Source organism: Equus przewalskii, chromosome 23, assembly GCF_037783145.1.
Source record: "Equus przewalskii isolate Varuska chromosome 23, EquPr2, whole genome shotgun sequence".
Taxonomy (NCBI): domain Eukaryota; kingdom Metazoa; phylum Chordata; class Mammalia; order Perissodactyla; family Equidae; genus Equus; species Equus przewalskii.
The window spans coordinates 25,028,128-25,046,554 of NC_091853.1; the positions used below are offsets into that span (position 1 = coordinate 25,028,128).

General features: G+C 45.9%; 1 long non-coding RNA gene across 3 annotated transcripts in view; it reads left to right on the top strand.

Annotated features, from left to right (window-relative positions):
• The first annotated feature begins 4,354 nt into the window (after nt 1–4,354).
• LOC103548649 (uncharacterized) overlaps nt 4,355–18,427 on the top strand; it is a 40,537-nt gene continuing 26,464 nt past the window's right edge. For 2 of the 3 annotated variants that reach the window (XR_011531974.1, XR_011531973.1), the window contains exon 1: nt 4,355–4,526. This is a non-coding gene — a long non-coding RNA (uncharacterized lncRNA). Of the gene's footprint in view, nt 4,527–14,139; nt 14,230–18,427 lie in introns of those variants that run through there. The other variant, XR_011531976.1, reaches the window with a different exon arrangement.

The following is an 18,427-nucleotide window of genomic DNA, read 5'->3' on the forward strand; positions in this document are numbered from 1 at the left end:
ACCGTGGGGTGGTGCTGCCTCTGGTCCAGGGTAGGACCAGAGGCACGGTGGCTGACGGCTGAGGAGTATGACTGCCCCCAAATGCGGGGTAAAGGGAGGGGAAGGAGGGGTCCTTAGAGCAGAAAATAAGCATAAGTCCTGTTGGTCATACTCTTTCCCCTCCAGGGGTCGTCTTTGATCTCTAAATTTGTTCAGAAAAATGGAAACAAACTATAACCCAGCTGACATAGCCAGGAAAGACTCACCTGCTCTAAATTATTATTATCATTATTATTAGTCTTCCCCTCAACTTGATTCACCATGGCCCAGCAGGATGCTCTGTCAACTGGTTGGACGCTGGTTTGTATAGCGGGTCTAGAGGGGAGTGGGAAGCACATCAGGGTGGCTTTGCTGGAAGCCTCCTCTCCTGCCACCCTTCAGTCTGGTTCTTAGGTCCAAAGTCCCTTGAGAGGCAAAAGCCCTAAATGTCCTCCCTTCCCCCACATTTCCAGTTCCGAGTCTGAAGGAGGGATTCCCTAGATGCTTCCAAGGGTTGTTGCACCTGCCCCAGAGTGTTTGTGGGCAGAGAAGAATGGAGCCTGAGGGCAGGGTGGTTGGGCTGGGGAGCACAGGGGCCCCGTCCCCACTCAGGAACTAGCCATTAGAGCGGTGCTCCCTCACTCCCTCTTGATCTAGGGCTGGTCTGATGCACTGTATAGCCCCCGATCCTCATTCCTTCTCCCCTCAACATGCCTGAGCCACAGTCCCTCAGCTCTGAGAAGGTCTTTGACCTCCACATGCATCTCTGGCCCTGGAAACACTGCCATTCCCTTGGCTCTGACTTTCACCCCACATCTTACTGTCACATCTTTGGTTTTTGAGGAAACAGGTAAAAGACTGCAAACTCTCACGTGTTCTAACACTTGGTTAGCCTTGGAGCTATCTACCCATCGCTCCTCGCTAAATCCTGGCGATAAACTCATCTAACTTTGCAGCTCTGCCTCCGTGCCTAGCACTGCTGTGAGAAGACCCCAGGAACCTGCTGGGGACATCAGAGCCCATGACCCAGAGGTGGAGGGGAGAGTGCCCTTGGTTTACCTGCAGACTGAGCCCTCATCACCAACTTCACACTGGTCCTAGGCCTTGAGCTCTGCTCCAAATACTGAGGGTTCTCAGTTAGAGCCCCAAATCAGGAGGCATGCATGATAATTCTTCTGCCATTGCCTAGGTTTTGCACTTTAGCCCAGGAAGCAACTGCACAAATATCCAGTAGGAAGATGTGGTTTAGCAGAAATAGGGGGAAAAAAAGCTTAAGGTTTGTGTTTATGGTAAGCTTTGTGGGACTCAACATGTGATGTGGCTGCCAAAAGAGCAAATTCTATCTGTGGTTGTCTTATTAGAAATATGAGACAGAAAACAAGGAAGGTGATATTCCTACTCTACTCTGTACTGATAGATTATACCTGGTTTATTGTGTTTAGTTATTGGCTTCACATTTTAAGAGGGGTAAATACAAATCTGAAAGTGAGAGAAAGTGTTTGGATGGACTCGAAAACAGGTCAATCTGTGGAAGGATTAAGAAATAGGGGATGCTCAGTCTGGAGAAATGATGACTAGGGAGCTGGATACAATAGCTGTTTTCAAGTACATGAAGACGTACCACGTAGAAGAGGTTTATATTTCTTCTTAGTGGCCCCATGAGGTAGAATTAGGAGCAATTTCTTTTCCTATCACCAGTTCCCCATAGAAGTACCTTCTTAGAAAGAGACCACAGAGGACACAGGCAGGCAGTAAAAGAAACCAGATGATTCTGGAGTCAATACAGTTCCCCGAGAGAAGGTAAAGTCTCTCCCTAAGGGGTAAGTGGAAGGACCAGGTGTACTCCCACCAGGTGGTACAGAACACCTGTCTGAACAGGTGGGGCCAAAGCCCTAAACCCAAGTCAGTAAATCAAATTGAAGAACAGCATCAAAAAAATTGTTGCTTTCCTCCCTCCCTCCTTGAATAAACCCTCCCTCACCTGGTACAAGTGTGGTGGAGCCGGAAGTTTCGTTTTGGGTTGGTCTGCGCTAGCCAGGCCTCTGTACATTAACTGTTTCCTGAAGGCACGTCCCCACCCTGCACATAACACCTGTGATCTGTGCACACCTCTGTAATACATCATCTTATATCATTGATTTCTTGTCTTTCTCTCTCACTAGACCACGAACCTCTTAACAGGAAAGAAAGCCCAATGTTTCCAGCATCTAGAAGTTCCTGCCACGTGGCATGTGCTCCACGGCCATTTGTTGGTGGGTTCAGGTGAAGAGAGGGCTGCCTGGGGGAAGTCGGACCCTCTGTTCCTGAGGAGATTTGCGGGCTGGGTCTAACATCCCCTTCCCTTCACTCTCTTGGCCTCTCTCCACTCCAACGTTGATCAGAATCTGTCCCAAAGTTTCAGGGGCTGTGGCCAGATGCTGCCGTGCTCTGGAGATCTGAAAGCTCGTTGTCCACTTTTCTGTTTCTGGGCTGGGGCTGGAGGCCCCTCATTCTTGAGGCAGGCGTATTCTTTGGAGACTGGAGAGGGAGTGAGGTGGGCTGAAGCCTGACTGTTGGGGTGTCCTCTCACTGGCCCCTCCCTCCAAGGCCGTAGCTAGTCCTTCAAGCCAGGGAGTGACTCCACTGCCCTCCCCTGTCCTCCTCCTGTTGAAGACAGAAGAGGGAGTCCAGGCGACATTATAGCACATGGAAGGTGAAGTCATTTGTCCTTAGCCTGGCCACTCTGGACATTCCCTACAGTTGTCTGTTCCAATAAAGCATCACAAACAATCTCGCCGACTTGCCTGTAGGCCTTCTGGGTTTGGGGGACTTCCATGTCCATGGAGAATGGTTGTTTGAGATTTTACTTTTCTAAATTAACATCTGAATACGACCTTAGGAAAGCAGAGGGGTGGAGGAGCATTCTTAATAGAAGAGGCTTTGATAAGTCGAAGCAGTTCTTATTAAATGCCAAGAGGGAGATCCCAAAACACTAAGCTACAGATAGCTGGGACCTTCAGTCCTCGACTCGTGGCTCTCATTGTTTGGAGACTTAGAGGGCATGGAGAACACAGAGGAGAGACAGGTGTCCCTTGTTAATTCACATCTTCACTCAGTCCTCATTGTGCACCTACTATGTGCCAGATACTCTTCCAGGTGCAGGAGATGAATGGATGACTAAGACCCTGCCCCTAAACACAGTGCAGTGCAGTGAGGGAACCAGCATGGTGACACGTGCTGCAGGAGGGAGGGGCAAGTATGGCAGCCCCTGTACTAGCACCGTGGGAGCCAAGGGACAGGATCTCCTATCCCTGCCTTGTAGATAAGGAAGGCTTCAAAGAGGAGGTGCCACTCAGCTGAGCTTGGAAGTGCGAGAGAAAATGTGCCAAACTTAGAAAAGAGAGAATTCTGCGTAAGGATGTCGTTGGGCAGTAGGGCTGAGCAGGGATGTCTAGGTTGTCTTCCTAAGCAAAAGAAAAAAAAAAATTCAAACTCCACCCTGGGTCACTAGGCAGACACTGATTTTCTACCTGGGGGGGTCTGGGGTGAAAGATAGGAGGGGATTGAAGGAGCCCACCCTGCCTAAGAGGAAAAAAACTAAGCCAAACTCTTCCTCATCAGCATTTCTGCAAGATGGATCTATTCAGGTTATCAAGTTTGGCAATCTCTGTTGGCTGCTTCCCCGTGGTTTTTTTGTTTGTTTCATGAGATGCCAGTTAGAATTGCTAAATAAAGAGGAAGGGTCGGCAGGAGACGGGCGAGTTTTAATGGGGAGAAACTGACCAGGGAGCGGGCAGAGGCAGACAGGCAGCTTAAGGCCACCAGGCTGCCAGGCTCAGCACCCGGGAGGGCTGCGGTGCGCATGCGTGTGTATGTGCGGGTGCGCACGTGTACCTATAGCAAATTACAATATCAGGGTATTTTAGCCTGGCTTGCCTAATAGTCACAGAAAGGAGATTAGGTGGGCAAAATGGATGAGTTAGAAAAAGAGGAGGAGGGTTGGATGGTTGCAAAACTTTTCTGTGAAAGCTTCATAACAAACGCTTGCTGAGTCGTTAGAGGGAGAAATAAGCCACGTTTGGGTCTCTCTTCTCGTCTCTGCCACCCTTAGACATAAAAGAAACCACACCTTCAGTTGGGGAATCGTTTTGGGGCTCAAGAGCTCCAAAAGAGTCTCTGCTCTCAGAACACGCTAGCGAGTGCCAGCTCATCCATCTTGCGGAGTCCTGGAGAAGCAAGCTCTGTGCTGAGTTCAGCAGTTCTGAGCCATAGAGCAATAACACAGTCGAGGAGCCCTGTCGCTGCAGCGGAATGAGATAATCCTACAGTTTAATAAGCAGCAACATGCCGCAGGACCGAAGTAAATTGTTAGTAGGTGATGAGACTGCCTGGAGAAGCACGTGGGAAGGAATTTGGGGCTTGCGTAACTGGGGTGGGGGATGGGATGAGCGGGAGCTGCGGACGAAGGGGGCCCCACCTTCAGCCTCAACTCTGGGATTCACTTTTTGAAGGCTGGGAGGACCGGTAGCGTAAGTATTCAGCATCATTTGAAACTCCGGATGGGGAGGAGCCAGGGAAGGGACTCATTCTTCCTGAGCTGGAACGAACCAGGTGTGGGGCAGGCAGGGAGACCTGTTTGTGGTGGGGGTGGGCAGGGGGAAGAGAGAACAGACTTAGGTTTGGGTCCAGACTCCATCAATTACTAATTGGTCAACTGAGTCAAGTCACATGGACTCTGATGCTCTGTTTCCTCATCTATAAAATGGACATAATACTAATGCCTGGATAATGCATGAGACTCTCCCCGCCGAACTATGAAGAGCTTCACAATCATTATGGATGTTTGTCTCAACTGAGATTCCAAAATGTTAAAATGCAGAGTTTTATGGACTCAGGGGTGGCTCTGTGTTCTGAGTTCTGGGGTTCTGGGTTTGGTGTTTGGTGCCGAGGACCTGACTGGCATTCCCCAGTTTTCCTCAACCCAGGTCAAAGATGAGCTGCAGCTGGCTAACATCTGCTGGTGAGAGCCCATTGCTAAAATTTCAAGAAATAGTTTGCCATTTGGTTGCTAAACATGTTGGTAGCTTGAAATCGGCCATCATGGGAGTCCTTAGACCATGCCACAAATCAGGGTCCTCTTGAGAATCTGTTGTAAAGCCTTTGCCAGCACAACTCTGGCCCCGCCCCTTCACTGGTTCTGCGTGTTGAGGCCCTGGGGCTGGCTGCCCGGCCTGGCTTTGCTCCTCAGTCACACGCAGCATGTTGGAGCAGGGGTGCTGGGGGCCCTGGAGAGCCCCCGGTTCTGGTCCTGCAACTCAGACTCCAGTCTCACAGGGCTGCTTTCTGTTTCCAGGAGATGCTGTTCATGTTTTTTTACTCTCTGCTTTTGATTACACTGTTCCCTCCATCCAGAATGTTCTCCTGAATATTCTGAATAGGCCCAATCTTGAAGCACCACCTCCTTCCTGAAGCGTTCTGCACCCCATTCTCCCTTCCCTGTTCTTGGCCCCATACTCCTCCCCACACGTGGGCTTCTCTGTGGCGCCTCTTCCCGTGTGGCGGGCGGGTGGGTGCTGGCTCTCTCCTGGTCCTGGCTGTGCCTTCCTCTGGAGGCAGGGCCGGATTCCCCTACCGTGCCCTGAATGCCTCTCTGCCAATGATTAGCCCAGGATTTTCCTCCTGTAATCCTCCCGGCACAGACATTTTACAGATACGGAAACTGAGATTAAGTCACTCGTATGAGGGAACATCGCTAGTAAGTGTTAGAGTTTAGTTTTGAGAAAAGGTTGTTTTGACTCCCCGGGCCAGGGCTTTTGCCATCGCTCTTCATTCGTTTTCACATTCTCAGTCTTCTTCCTCTTCCCACAGAACCCGGCACAACGCCCTGCACAGTGTCAGGGTTTAATGCCTGCTTGATGAATCGAGGAAAACTTCCCCTCCTTTCAGTCACGTATTTTCTAACAAAAATAAGACGGGGATTAGAGAGGAATTATGTAGCATGATATTACTTCTGCAAAATGGACCCAGTCCTCTGGAAAGCCCTGAGAATATTCTCTGGCGGGAGGCACGGAGCCTCGAGTCTGTGTAAAGGCAGGCCAGAAGGGTTTCAACAGAGGAACGGACGTGCCCATGAACTTTCAGGAGAAGAACGTTGTTATTTAACAAAATTTGCAGTTATAATATTGCACACATCAAACCTTCCAAGGGTTCGTAAAATGCTTCTGCCTCTTGTTCGCGTTGTAGCCAGCAACAACAATTTCACATTTCCCTCGAATTTGAGGACCAGGGGTTTTGATGAGAGAGTGGAAAATGGACAAGAGGCTTTTTTGCAATGAATGAGAGAGACTTCTAAGGGTTTTCCTTGTCGTTTCTGATTCAATTTTTTTTTTTTTAATCTAAGTGTCCCCTTCTTCCCCACCTCAAGAAAAAAATAAACAAAAGTAGGGAATGGTAAGGATGTAACAATGACTGGGAATTTCCTGTTTCTCCTTAGGCCTGGTGCCTGATCCTATTTGGGCTGAGAAAATGAGCCCACCCTTCTTTTCTGGCCAGTTTGAAAGGAAATGAGACACCTCTCTACTTGTATCTTTTCTGAACTATAAGAAGACACAACACTACACAGTGCCAAAGAGGCCTTCTCTGGGTTGTCCTCTCGTGGAAAACCAAGAGCCAAGTGTACCTTCTTTCCCATGAAGGTTCTGCCAGGACGACAGTAGGTGAAATTATAGGTTTACCTCTGGCCAACGTTTTGAAGACCTGTGGTGTTCCTATTCTTTTCCAGCTAGGCTCTGATGTGTGCAGACTCCCTGTAATTATGGTATAATTGGATTTAACTATAGGGGTAGAACTAGTTTTCAACCAAGTCCCCTCAAATAATTTGTTGCTTATTAGAAAAAAAGGGTACTCCTACTGGCTTTGGTGGCATGCAGGTATGGCTCCCCCTGACTCCCCGAGAGAGAGAAGAATTGCTGGTGTGCGTCCCAGCAAATTGGTGGGGTTGGTTGACTCATAGTGCCGTCGTATCCTGGCTCCAAACGTTTCAGAAAGTTCACTTTCTCTAAAAAGGAAATCCAGAGATGGGGCCTTCCCAGGGTCCTGAAGTGCAATATTTCAGTCTCTCTCACTCCTGTGGTTAGGAAATTATTCTAAATGTCCAGAGTTTGCAAACGGTGGGGGAGGGGAGGTGTCATATGAGTCATATGAACTCATCTTTTATTAAAGACAGTGTGATATAGTGTAAAGAGAAAGGTCTTTTGAGCAGAGACATTTATTTAAATCCTGGCTCCCTTGTTCACTAACAGTGTTACTTTGGATGAGCAGCTTCACATTTCTGATCACTATTTCCACATGTGGGGCTTACACAATACCACATCATAGGCTGGTGTGGGCCCCAGCACAGTCCAGCCACATAGTGGATGTTCAATAACCATTAGGTTCCCTTGCTCTCATTCTGCCCTAAATGGAAGCGGAGAAAGGATATTGGTATCGGTCAATGTCACAGACTCCTTACATGGAAAGGCACCTGGACAGTTTGTTTTGTTTCCCTCTCTGCCTCCAACTTCACTCTCCCACACAGGTGAACTACAGAGAGGTGAACCCACTTGCTCAAGGTTGCTCAGTGAATAACAAAGAAACCCAGGTGTCCTGGGCTCTCAGCCCAGTGCTCATTTCACTCAGGACAGCCTGCCAGACCCACGCGGATTCTTTTCAGCAGAATTGAAGATGGAAGGAGCGTGGGATTTCTGTTGCTTGGGGCTTGACAAAACGGTTGCAGACAATGAGGGGTTTGAATGTCTCAAAAGAAGCATCAGGGAGTGACCTGAGTTAATCGCACAATTGTTTCACGATGTAACCAGAGTGTGGTAACAAAGTGGTAACTCTGCTTTGTCACTTCACTGTTTAATGAGGCAGTTTGCACAGACTTCCCTTCAATATGCTTTACTTTCCTTTTTGAGGCGACTGTGCAATAAAGGTGTGCCATCTAGTCAGCACCTTAATCCTTTCTGGCTGATGCTTTAAAGTGAAGTAAAATAATGTCAAATAGCTGACCCAGGCGCATCTGCTTCCCACCGCCAGGATTGCTGATGTACCATGTGGTCATCGGATATGTGTCTTCACTTGCAAATGGCTCAGGAGATATGGTTAAGTGGAGGTTAGGTAGGGTCTTGGGCAACAAGCCATCTTCTCATAAGGTAATCCAAACACTCTGTGGTTGGGAGTTAGAAGACCAAGATTCCAACCCACATCCACTACCAAGGATCTGTGTGACCCTGGACAAGTCATTTTACATCTGTGGATCTTAGTTTTCTCATTTGTCAAGTGGTAGGGTTGGAGAAGATGGACTTGAAGCCTCCTTCTGGCTCTAACAGCTTAGATGACTATTAATGTAGAACTGAACTCTTCAGACGGTTGTAGATAGACTTTGGGAAGAACTCAAATCAGATTGCTGAAGTACGGTAGGAAAGTTATGATGCTAGGATGGGTCAAAGAGAGTCTGGGGTCAAGGAACTAGATGCCAGGAGTTGTTATTTACAGCCCTTGGTAATCCCAATGAGCTTGAAGAATGCCAGGCTGCTGAGTTGTTTTGGCTGAACACAGTGCAGGGGTCAGAAGATGGTACCATGGAGGTGGGTGATGAGGTGGTGAGGCAGGAAATAGAAGGCTTTGCAATTCCATTCTTAGGTTTATAAACTGAGCAGTGCATCCCTGGGGAAGCGGGTTTCACTCAAACTTACCTATCTCAGAAATGTAGATGCGGGAAGACTGTGTGTGAGTGAGGGATGAGATTTTGAGAAGGCTCACTCTTGGTCTTTAGTTGGAGTCAGACCAGGGACAGGAGTGTGTGGAAAAGAAGTGGTGATAGATTTCCCTTTCATAATTGACTGAGTGGTTTCCAACAAAGCATTTAGTCTCTCTGAATCTCTGGGGTTCTTTTCCTTCCTGGGGCTGACCTGACTCTATTCTCTGGGTATATCCAAGTCTTTAGAAAGAGAAGCTTTAGCTGGAGCCAGAAATAATGCATGGATATTGATTTCTTGACACGTGAGCTTGACCTTGGCTCAGGACCACCACAAAGTAGAGCTCAGCATTTCTCCTGTTGCCTATATCTTAGCAGAGCTCTTGGAGTTGCCCAATAGCCTGGGAAATTAGAAAAGCCCTGTGGAAATGCAGAGGCGATTGGAATTGGGTTGGCCAGATTCGATCAGTCGTGGTTCCGCTAGGAGGAGTCTGATTCCAAGCCAGCCACACCCTCCCTTGCTCTCCTGCAGATTTAATTCGTGTTTCGCCCTTCCAGATGCTGTTTATAGCATCCCTTCATTCCTCTGACCACATGGATCACCATCCATGACATATTTCTCTCCTTGCGTCCTCTACCCGTCCTCTGTGCTGCTGTGTGATCTTTCTCAGGGTTTTTTCCCCAAATGCTACAGGCCATGGTAACCTCTTTTGCACTGACCTGCTGTGGCTGTTACATTCTGAACCCTCCAGTCTAGCTTTTAATTCCATGCTGTTTGGTATTGTCCTCTAATTTTTTCACATTGTTTACCTCGTCACAATCTCTCCAGATTCTTGGGGCCAAGGACCGTGTCTTCTGCCTTTCTTAAATCACCCCCTGGCCTAAGCTTGTTGGCCTCAGAGTGTCTGATCTTTCGTGGTCACAGGCTTGTGCTAGACATGCTGTTCACCGGAGACTTTCCCCTGCCTGCGTGCACCTCCTGCACCTCCGGCTTTGCTCTTGCCAGTGACACCTTCCTTTTCAGCTGCGGCCCTGCAGCTGCCCTAGCATGCCTGCTGCAAATCAGCTTGAAGTAAGCCATTTGTAAGTGCCCTGGTGAGTCAGTTGGGCCCCTCCTTGAAGACAAGGAATTCTGAGGTCTTGCAAGCACACGCCTGCCTTCTGTGGAACGATTCCACAGCTAACCCCCATCTTGCCTCTGGGAACGCTCTTTACTTTTACCTTGCTTGAGTAAGCTTCTTCCTCCTCTGCTGGCTGCCCTGACTTGTCCAGTGTAGATGGCGGGGCAACTCTGAAGAGCCAGCCCTTGGTGGGGAGAGGCCGGGCGTCTGCCCTCCAAGAGCTGGGGTACTGTGGGGTACTTACCAAAGTAAACCCAAGAGAAAGAGGAGAAACCACTGAATTGTGGCATTTTTGAAGTCTTCCCCTAAAGACAGCAAGAGTAGCGTGGGGAAGAAGAGCCCAGGGTTCTGATTTGGCTTGGCCTCCAATTAGCTGTGTCATCGCATATGACTCACTTGTCCTCTCTTACTCTCAAACTCCTCTTCTGTAAAGTGAAGTCATTGGATTAAAGCAGTAGCTTTCAAACTTATAAAACAAAGGAACCCTTTTATAAAATGAAACTTTATGAAGAATTTCAATTCCTAGAACGGAAAAGCAGAGCCACTCTGGTGGAAGCAGAGGGGTCTTGGTTTCCTCCTGGTCTTTCAAATTATCCCCTGAAATACCTTATCAGAACTTCCCGGCAACACAGTTTGAAAAGTACTGAGAAGGATGATCTCTATGGCCCGTTCTAGCTCTGACAGTCTCCACAGCCTTGCTCCTCAAAGCATGGTCCTCAGGCCAGCAGCATGCACCTGGAAGCTTGTGAGGAACGCAGCATTTCAGGCCCCCCTTGAGACTTACTGAATCAGAATCTGTACCCCTAGATTAACAAGATCCCCAGGCGACTCATTCAAGTTTGAGAAGCACTGGTCTGTACAATTCTGTGACCCAGAGAGCTAGGTGACACGAGGACCAAGGGAGCATCTCATCTTTCCTTGTAGTGTGTGGGGTTGGAAGTTTGGGCCACATCTCCTTCTTGAGACTTCTAATGCTTCAGAACGTTAGTCGTCCCCTGGATGGGGAACCAGCCATGGGAGACCATGAGCCTTGTTCCTGGGCTTAGCTGAGGAGGGAGGTGAGGGGGCGCCACCTGGCCCTGCAGAATGCGTGGTGGGAAATGCGGGAGACCCAGCATTTCAGAGGGGGGTGGGGTGGGGGTCCATGATTCCAGTAGGGAAGTGCTCCCACCGAGGCCTTATTAGCATGACTACCAGGCATTTGTGCTTCCTGACTGTGTCTCTTCCCCCATCCTGCCAGACTGTCATCTCTCGTCAGCACCCGGGGTATGGCAGCTCGGTGTGGACTTACAAGATCTACAGTATAGTCCCAGCTCTGGCCTTTTCTAGCGTCCTTCCCTTGGGTTTCTCTACTCTCCAGGATTGTCTATAACACAGCATGGTAAACCTCACAGAGTTGTGAGGATAAACCGAGGTATGTGGAAGCCCTTTTTGTCAATTTTAAAGTGCTTAAAAACTAAGGGCTGTTTTTATATCAATTCTGATCTGTAAGAACACCCAGAGTTTGGCTTTGGCTGGGCTTACGAACAGTGCTGACCCGGAGCTGCAAACACCCCTGAGGCTGACAGCTGGTCTAGGGTGACGGCCTGAGGTTTTCCCTGGAGTCGAGGTTTCTTCAAAGTTGGGTGGCCCTGTTGGCAGTTCTTAAAAAGGCTTCATCAGGACTTGATTAGTCAAATGCTTGTTTTTTAAAAAGATGGTATTGTGGGACATTGAAAAGAAAGGAAAAGTAAATCTAAAACTATTCTAAAATAAAACATTTATTAAAAATCCAAAAATAAAAGGAAAAAGAAAGAGAAGAAAAATGGTGTTACTCTTTTATGCCCCTTCCCAGTGTGATTTTTTTTATTTGACCGCAAGTTGGGATGACATGGGTCTTAAGTCAATCCTGACAATGAACTTGCTGTTTGTCTCTTTCATTAGCTAATGTTTTAATGGCCACGTCTGCGAAAAACTCTTCCTGGTAACCTAAAAGCATGTTTGTGCTGTGGGTGGGGAAGTTTTGGGAAAAGTTGTATGTTTCTGATGCTTTTCTATTGACAGAAGAACTTGTGTCATTTGATAATAAGACCTTTAGGATTTTCTTCTGATTTCTCATTTCCTCTCTCCCTTTTGAAAACCTGGAATCTTCCTCAGCCAAGAATAAACAAATTTTAGCCCCAGAGGGGTGGGCTTGGTTTGACGTCCAAGTACCTGGAATTGAAGTGGGTTCATGCCTTGGCGGGCCGCCTCAGCCCCACCCTGGCTCTGGGCGTGCACTGGGGCACCCCACCCTTCCCCCTCCTCTTTGCTCAGCTCAGCTCAGCCGCTGCCATTTCATTCCACCTCACCTGCTAACAGCCTTCTTTCCAGCGGCACCAATAGAGGTTCTATGTCTTTAGGAAAAAATGCTCCTTTGAGAACTCTGTGCTAGACTTGGGAAGAAACTCTGCTTATTGTGGTGCTGCCGCATGGACAGAGGCAAGTCCAAGAGAGGTTGGGAAGATGTTAAAGCTCTTAGGATGGAGGCAGGTCAACTTCCCTTAAATTTTTTTTTTTTTGCTGAGGAGGATTAGCCCTGAGTTAACATCTGTGCTAATCTTCCTCCACTTTATATATAGGTTGCCACCACAGCATGGCTGACAAGTGGTGTGGCTTGGTGCCTGGGATTCGAACTGGTAAACCTGGGCTGCCTAAGTGGAGTGTGCTGAACTTAACCACTATACCACAGGGCCGGCTCCTTAAAAAAATTCTTTTAAAAGTATTGAATATGCTGCTAAATCCCCACCCTGTGAAATCATTCTGGGGAAGCTGATTTTGCTGGTGCTCTTCAGCTGAGCCCACGGGCTTTGCTTGTAAAGCCTTCTTTACTATGCTCTTCCGACATTTGAAAGGTCATACCATCATTGGCCAGGCCTGGCAGAATGGGAATCTTTCTCTATGCAGCTGGATCTGCACAAAGGCTCAGTTTGCCTGTTACTGAAAGATGCTGGTCCTTTGGGCCCACCAAGGCTGCATTTTGTGACTTCATGGGATTTTCCTCACTCAGTCAGCACCTTTCTTTGAAATCTAGGCTGGTGATCAATTCCCAAAACACTGTGGGATTTTCATTTGGATTTTCTTATCTCTCTGGGGGCTGGAAAGATACACAGACCTCCTTCAACCCTGCTTTTCCTACCATGTGTAACAAATTGCCTGAATGCAGTGCCTCCCAAATTCATGTCTTTAGCCCAGATCCTTGTCCTAAGCATAAGATGCATTTGTCCACCTTTCTCTTGAACATCTCCACTTGGATATCCTGCATGCAACTCAAACTCAACCTGTCTAAAATTGAATTATCTTTTTCCTGAAACTTGCTCCCTTAAACACTCCTGTGTTCCTTTGCTCTGTAATTGGCATTTACTTTCACCCTGTTTCTCATGCCAGAAATTTAGGAGTCACCCCTGATTCTTTTCGTCCTCTTACTCTCCACATTCTATTTGTCATCAAAACCTGTCACTTCCACTACCTTAACAGGCGTTGAATGCAACCATTTTTGTCCATTCCTGTTGCTGCTACACTGGTGCGAACTACAGATATAAACCACCTGGATTAGAATCAAAGGAAAAGTTTTCCCTTCTTCTCCTCCCAGTTCCAAGCACAGAGACAGACACAATAGATGCTGGAGAAAAGTTTGCTAAATTAAGAAATGGAGAAAAGAAGGAAAGACAAATGAAGCTGTCACCAACCACTGCCTCTGGAAAAGACCAGACTAGACACAGAGGAGAGATGAAAAACTCTTCAGATATTAAGACCTCTGGATGAAACATCGCATAAGATTCCTGTGTTGCAGGACTCATTGTCATATCTAACCTAGATCCCAGTGGCTATGGTATCAACTCATTTTCACTGGCTCTGTCCTTAAGAAAGAATAGCTAGTCCTATCTCTTCTGTGTGTGACAGAAGAAGCTATGGGGATTGTACAGCCTTTATCCAAAGCCTGGTTCCAATCCAGGCTGGACACATGAATCCCTTTGCTAGGAGAATAGCTGCCCGTTACTGGCTTTCTATGCCAGATAATTAGCAGGAAAACAAAAATGAATTGAAGTTGAGGCTCAACTTCCAGTGTCTTCAAGGTAGCTACGTACATCTCAGCTTCTCACATACTCTGTCCCTTCGCTCTTTTTGGTGCAGCCCCCAAATCCTTTGCAGTGTTTCCCCCTTCCCCAAAACCAGGGAGAAAGGAGACAGCAGGAAGAGGAGCCGAGAGTCTCAAAGCCCCACCCCTTGCAAAGTGTTTGAATTCCCCTCTTTCTTTGTCTCCACATCAGAACATGACATAACATGTTTTGCTGATGCTGCATCCTGGAACTGCTGGGAAGGGAAGGCAGCCTGACACAATGCATTGTCTTAAAGGTACTCCTTCCCCATTTTTACTCCCCTACCAAGAAAAAAATAAAAGAGGTGTCTTCAGTTTTACAACCCGCTCTCTCTGTCTGGACTAGCTCAGAAGCCTTGGAAGGAGCCAGATATTTTTGTAGGAGGGTGCCCTTCTGCTTTGAGAGGAAAATACTTTCTGCAGATGTTGATTGCAGAGAGACCCATGCATCGCACTAGACTAGTTGTGCCAGTTTGTGCTGAGGGAAGGCCAACCGGCCATGGCTCTGGCTCTCCCTGGGTGAGGGTGGTGGTGGCAGTGCCAGTGATGGTAGTGATGGGGGTGAGGAAAGGGGCTGGCATATGTGTGTTGGAGGGGTGTGGAGCAGGAAGGTATTGTAAAGGGAAGGGATAAAAAATAAGCTTCTTGGAAGGCACAGTGTTGATGGACTAAATTATTTGCTCTGAGATAAGGCAAATATACAGTTCTGAGCAGGAAGATAGTTCTCCTGGATTTGGGGAAATTCTTTTGATCTGCCGGAGAATTTCAAGATACAGTGGGAGATAAGAAACGTGTTAGGCTTTTGCTCCTTTAAAACAAAGCAAAATACATATAGATTTAGCAGCTTGTTTTCTTTGTTGTGATACTGTGGTAAGAACTTGTCAACATTTTTTATTCATCTAGGCTCTTCATCCGATTGACTCAAGTGATTAATTGCATGCTAGTTTTTCTAAATGTCTAGATTTGTAGTTACTCCCGCCAATTTAAAAAAAATTGGATAAAAATGTTGCATGTCTGCTGAAATTGAACAGACTACCTCTATTTCATCCAGAAAATGACTTTCAATAATGTAATATGTTATTGACCAAAACTTAACATAAAGTTATTAATGATTTAAAACTTTAAAGTTTCTGTCTGCAAAGAATTATAGATCCAGAAATTCAGAGCTGAAAGGGACTTTAAACATCATCTGTCAGTGGGTCTCCACCAAGGGCACTTGGAAATGTATATGGTTGTTTTGGATTGTCGTGATGACAGTGACTGAGTAACACAACTGAATTTAATGTCCTGAAATTACAGATGTTAAGCATTCTACGTGCTTCTGTGCTATATGGTGTGATATAGTTCCATATGGCAGAGAATTTTTTGGTCCAAAGTGACAGTAGTGCCCCTTTTTAGAGGACTGAGTCCAGCTCATCATTTGAGTTTTGAAGATACTGAGGCCGGATATTCCCCAGGTCAATAAAATGGCAATGAATGGGGCTGATTCATCTGTCTATCTTTGATGTGATCGCATTTCTTTTGTTCCCTTTGGCCAATTTTCACAGTGGTTGCACAGCTGGAGTGAAGAGACCTTCTCCATTATAAATGGAAGAACCAATCAAAGCCTATAAGTCTTGGTACCTGGATATATCTATTTTTTCCTTCTTATCCACTGAAGACCACAAATCTTATTTTCCCAACCAATAAAAGGGCTTAAAAGTGCAAGAAGAACAATGAACATTGAAATTACCTAAAATGGATGGGCCAATTGCTTAAGGCAATTGTAATGTTAACAGATGAGTGGAGAAGGTGGAAGCCCAATGGAAGTTTAGGTTCAGTCTTCATCAAGAATGAGGAAGTCAAATAAGAGAGGTTACAATATACGACTTAAGGGTGGTGGAAAGATATTAACATGTAGTCATTTTGAATCAGATCACAGTCTCCAAGTCCAGGTGGTTGCATCCTCATGTATTGAAGACATTTGCTGATGAAATCTCAAAACTCTTGTTTTCAGCAATGGTGAAGAATGGAAAATTCCCCAGAATACGTACATAGAAAAATATTCCTCTAATTTTCAAAAAGAGAGAAAAAATAGTTTTGGAAGCCACCTCCAAGGGAACTGGATATTGGATCTGATAAAAGTCTTCAACAGTGCATTAAACTCATGCTTTATTCATGCTTAGAAAAGAATGAGGGGATCTCTAGCAGCCACTATGGATACTGCTGCCATAAACTGAACCATGATGGACCAGCTACATTGGTAAACCTGTGAAGGTCCAGGGGCAGGCCTAGTGGTGTAGTGGTTAAGTTTGTGTGATCTGCTTTGGCGGCCCAGGGTTCACAGGTTTGGATCCTGGGCGCAGACCTGGCACCACTTGTCAAGTCATGCCGTGGCGGCATCCCACATAAAGTAGAGGAAGATTGGCACAGATGTTAGCTCAGCAACAATCTTCTTCAAGCAAAAAAAAGGAAGATTGGCAACAGATGTTAGCTCAGGGCCAATCTTCCTCATCAAAAAAAGAACAAAGACTCTTGGAAGGTCCATAAATCTAGCATATCTTGATTTCCACATGTTTGACAAGATTGTCTATGATATCATAGTGGATAAGACTACGGTAGGTGTATTAAGCAACACTGCAGTTAAATGGATTTCCAGTTGGTTGAATTTATGTATTTAAAGAGTGTTAATAAGTGATAATCTGGAAAGAGAGGTCAGTGAAATTTACCTTTGCCTTAACCATGTCTTGTTCAATATATACGTCAACGGTGTGAAGGAACATGGTAACAAATATAATTTCCAGTTTTCTTGTATGACATAGAGTCACATGAGATAACATTAAAAGCGATCTTGATAGACTGAAAGTCTGGACTAAATTCAAGAAGATGAGATTTAACACATATAAATGTTAATCTGCTGCATTGAAGCTCAAAAATCAATTACACAGCCACAGAATCAGGAGACCTGGTTTTGCAGATATTAATATTGAAAGGGAGAGGGCTTTCTAGGTGAAGGGCTTTTTATTGGAACATAAACAGAAGATGAAACAATAGTGGGTTGTGGTTTCCATAAAAGTTAATGTAATCTGAGATGTATCCAGAGAAGCATGTTAGGTTGACGAGCGGCTTGGAGAATGCATCAGATGAGGAATGGTTGAAATAACAAAAGACCTTGTCATATCTGGGCTAAAGAAGAGGTAACTACAATGTCAAGGTTGTCTTGCAATATTTGAGGTTTCCTTGTGAGGAAAAGGGGGAGGGTTTGCTTTGCAAGGACTTAAGGTAGGAGAATGAAGACCAAGAGGCAGAAGCTATAAGGAGACAAATTTTAGTTGAATATAAGGACTTGTAGTCAAGAAGAAATGGGCTTACACTCATGCTCACAGCAGCATTATTCGCAATAACCAAAAGATAGACACAACCCAAATGCCTATCAGTGGATGAATGGATAAACAAAATGAGGTATATATATATGCAATGGAATATTATTCAGCCTTAAAGAGGAAAGAAATTCTTGCACATGCTACAACATAGATGAACCTCGACCACTTTATGCTAAGTGAAATAGGCCTGCCACGAAAGGACAAATGTTGCATGATTCCACTTCTGTGAGGTGCCTGGAGTCATTACATTCATAGAGACAGTAGGTAGAAAGATGATCGCCAGGGGCTGAGAGAAGGGGGAAATGGAGAGTTGATGTTTAATAGGTATGCAATTTCAGTTTGGAAAGATGAAAAAGTTCTGGAGATGGATGGTGGTGATGGTTGCACAACAATGTAAATGTACTTAGTGCCACTGAACTGTGCACTAAAAAATGGTAAACTTGGTAAATTTTGTGTTATGTATATCTTACCCAGTTAAACAACAAATATGGGGCTCCATTGCCTAAAGAATCAACCCCCCCAAAAAAGAAAAAAAGAAGTGGCTACTATGAGAGGTATTGAGTTTCCCATAACTGTAGTGTGCAAGCAGCGACTGGAAAGTCTCAGGGTGGCATTCTCTAAGAGAATTTCAGGATTAGAAGGATCGATGCCAAGGATTTCAGAACTTCTGTAACTCTGCATGAAAACAGGCTCATTCTCTGCCACAGATTAAGCCAGGCTACATACTTTCTTGATATTATATTACATACACAGAGTATATTCTTATACAATCTATCATACATACATAAGACCATGTTTTATAACAAATATGCATTTCAATATATTCTGTTTAATGAATATTTTAAAAAATGAAGACCCATTTAGCCCCCATCCAGGTTCAATATTGGAACAGTGCCAATGTCTTAGAAGCCCAGCCCCTACCTATGCCATGTGTCCCTTCCCAGTCACCTCTGAGATGACCCCACTCCACATTTTTGTGATGACCTATTCCTTGCCTTTTAAAAAAATAGGCTATTACTATCTATTATGCATCCCCAAACAACACAGTTTGGTTTTGCCTGTTTTGAATGGTATGTGCATCGTATGAAATGTT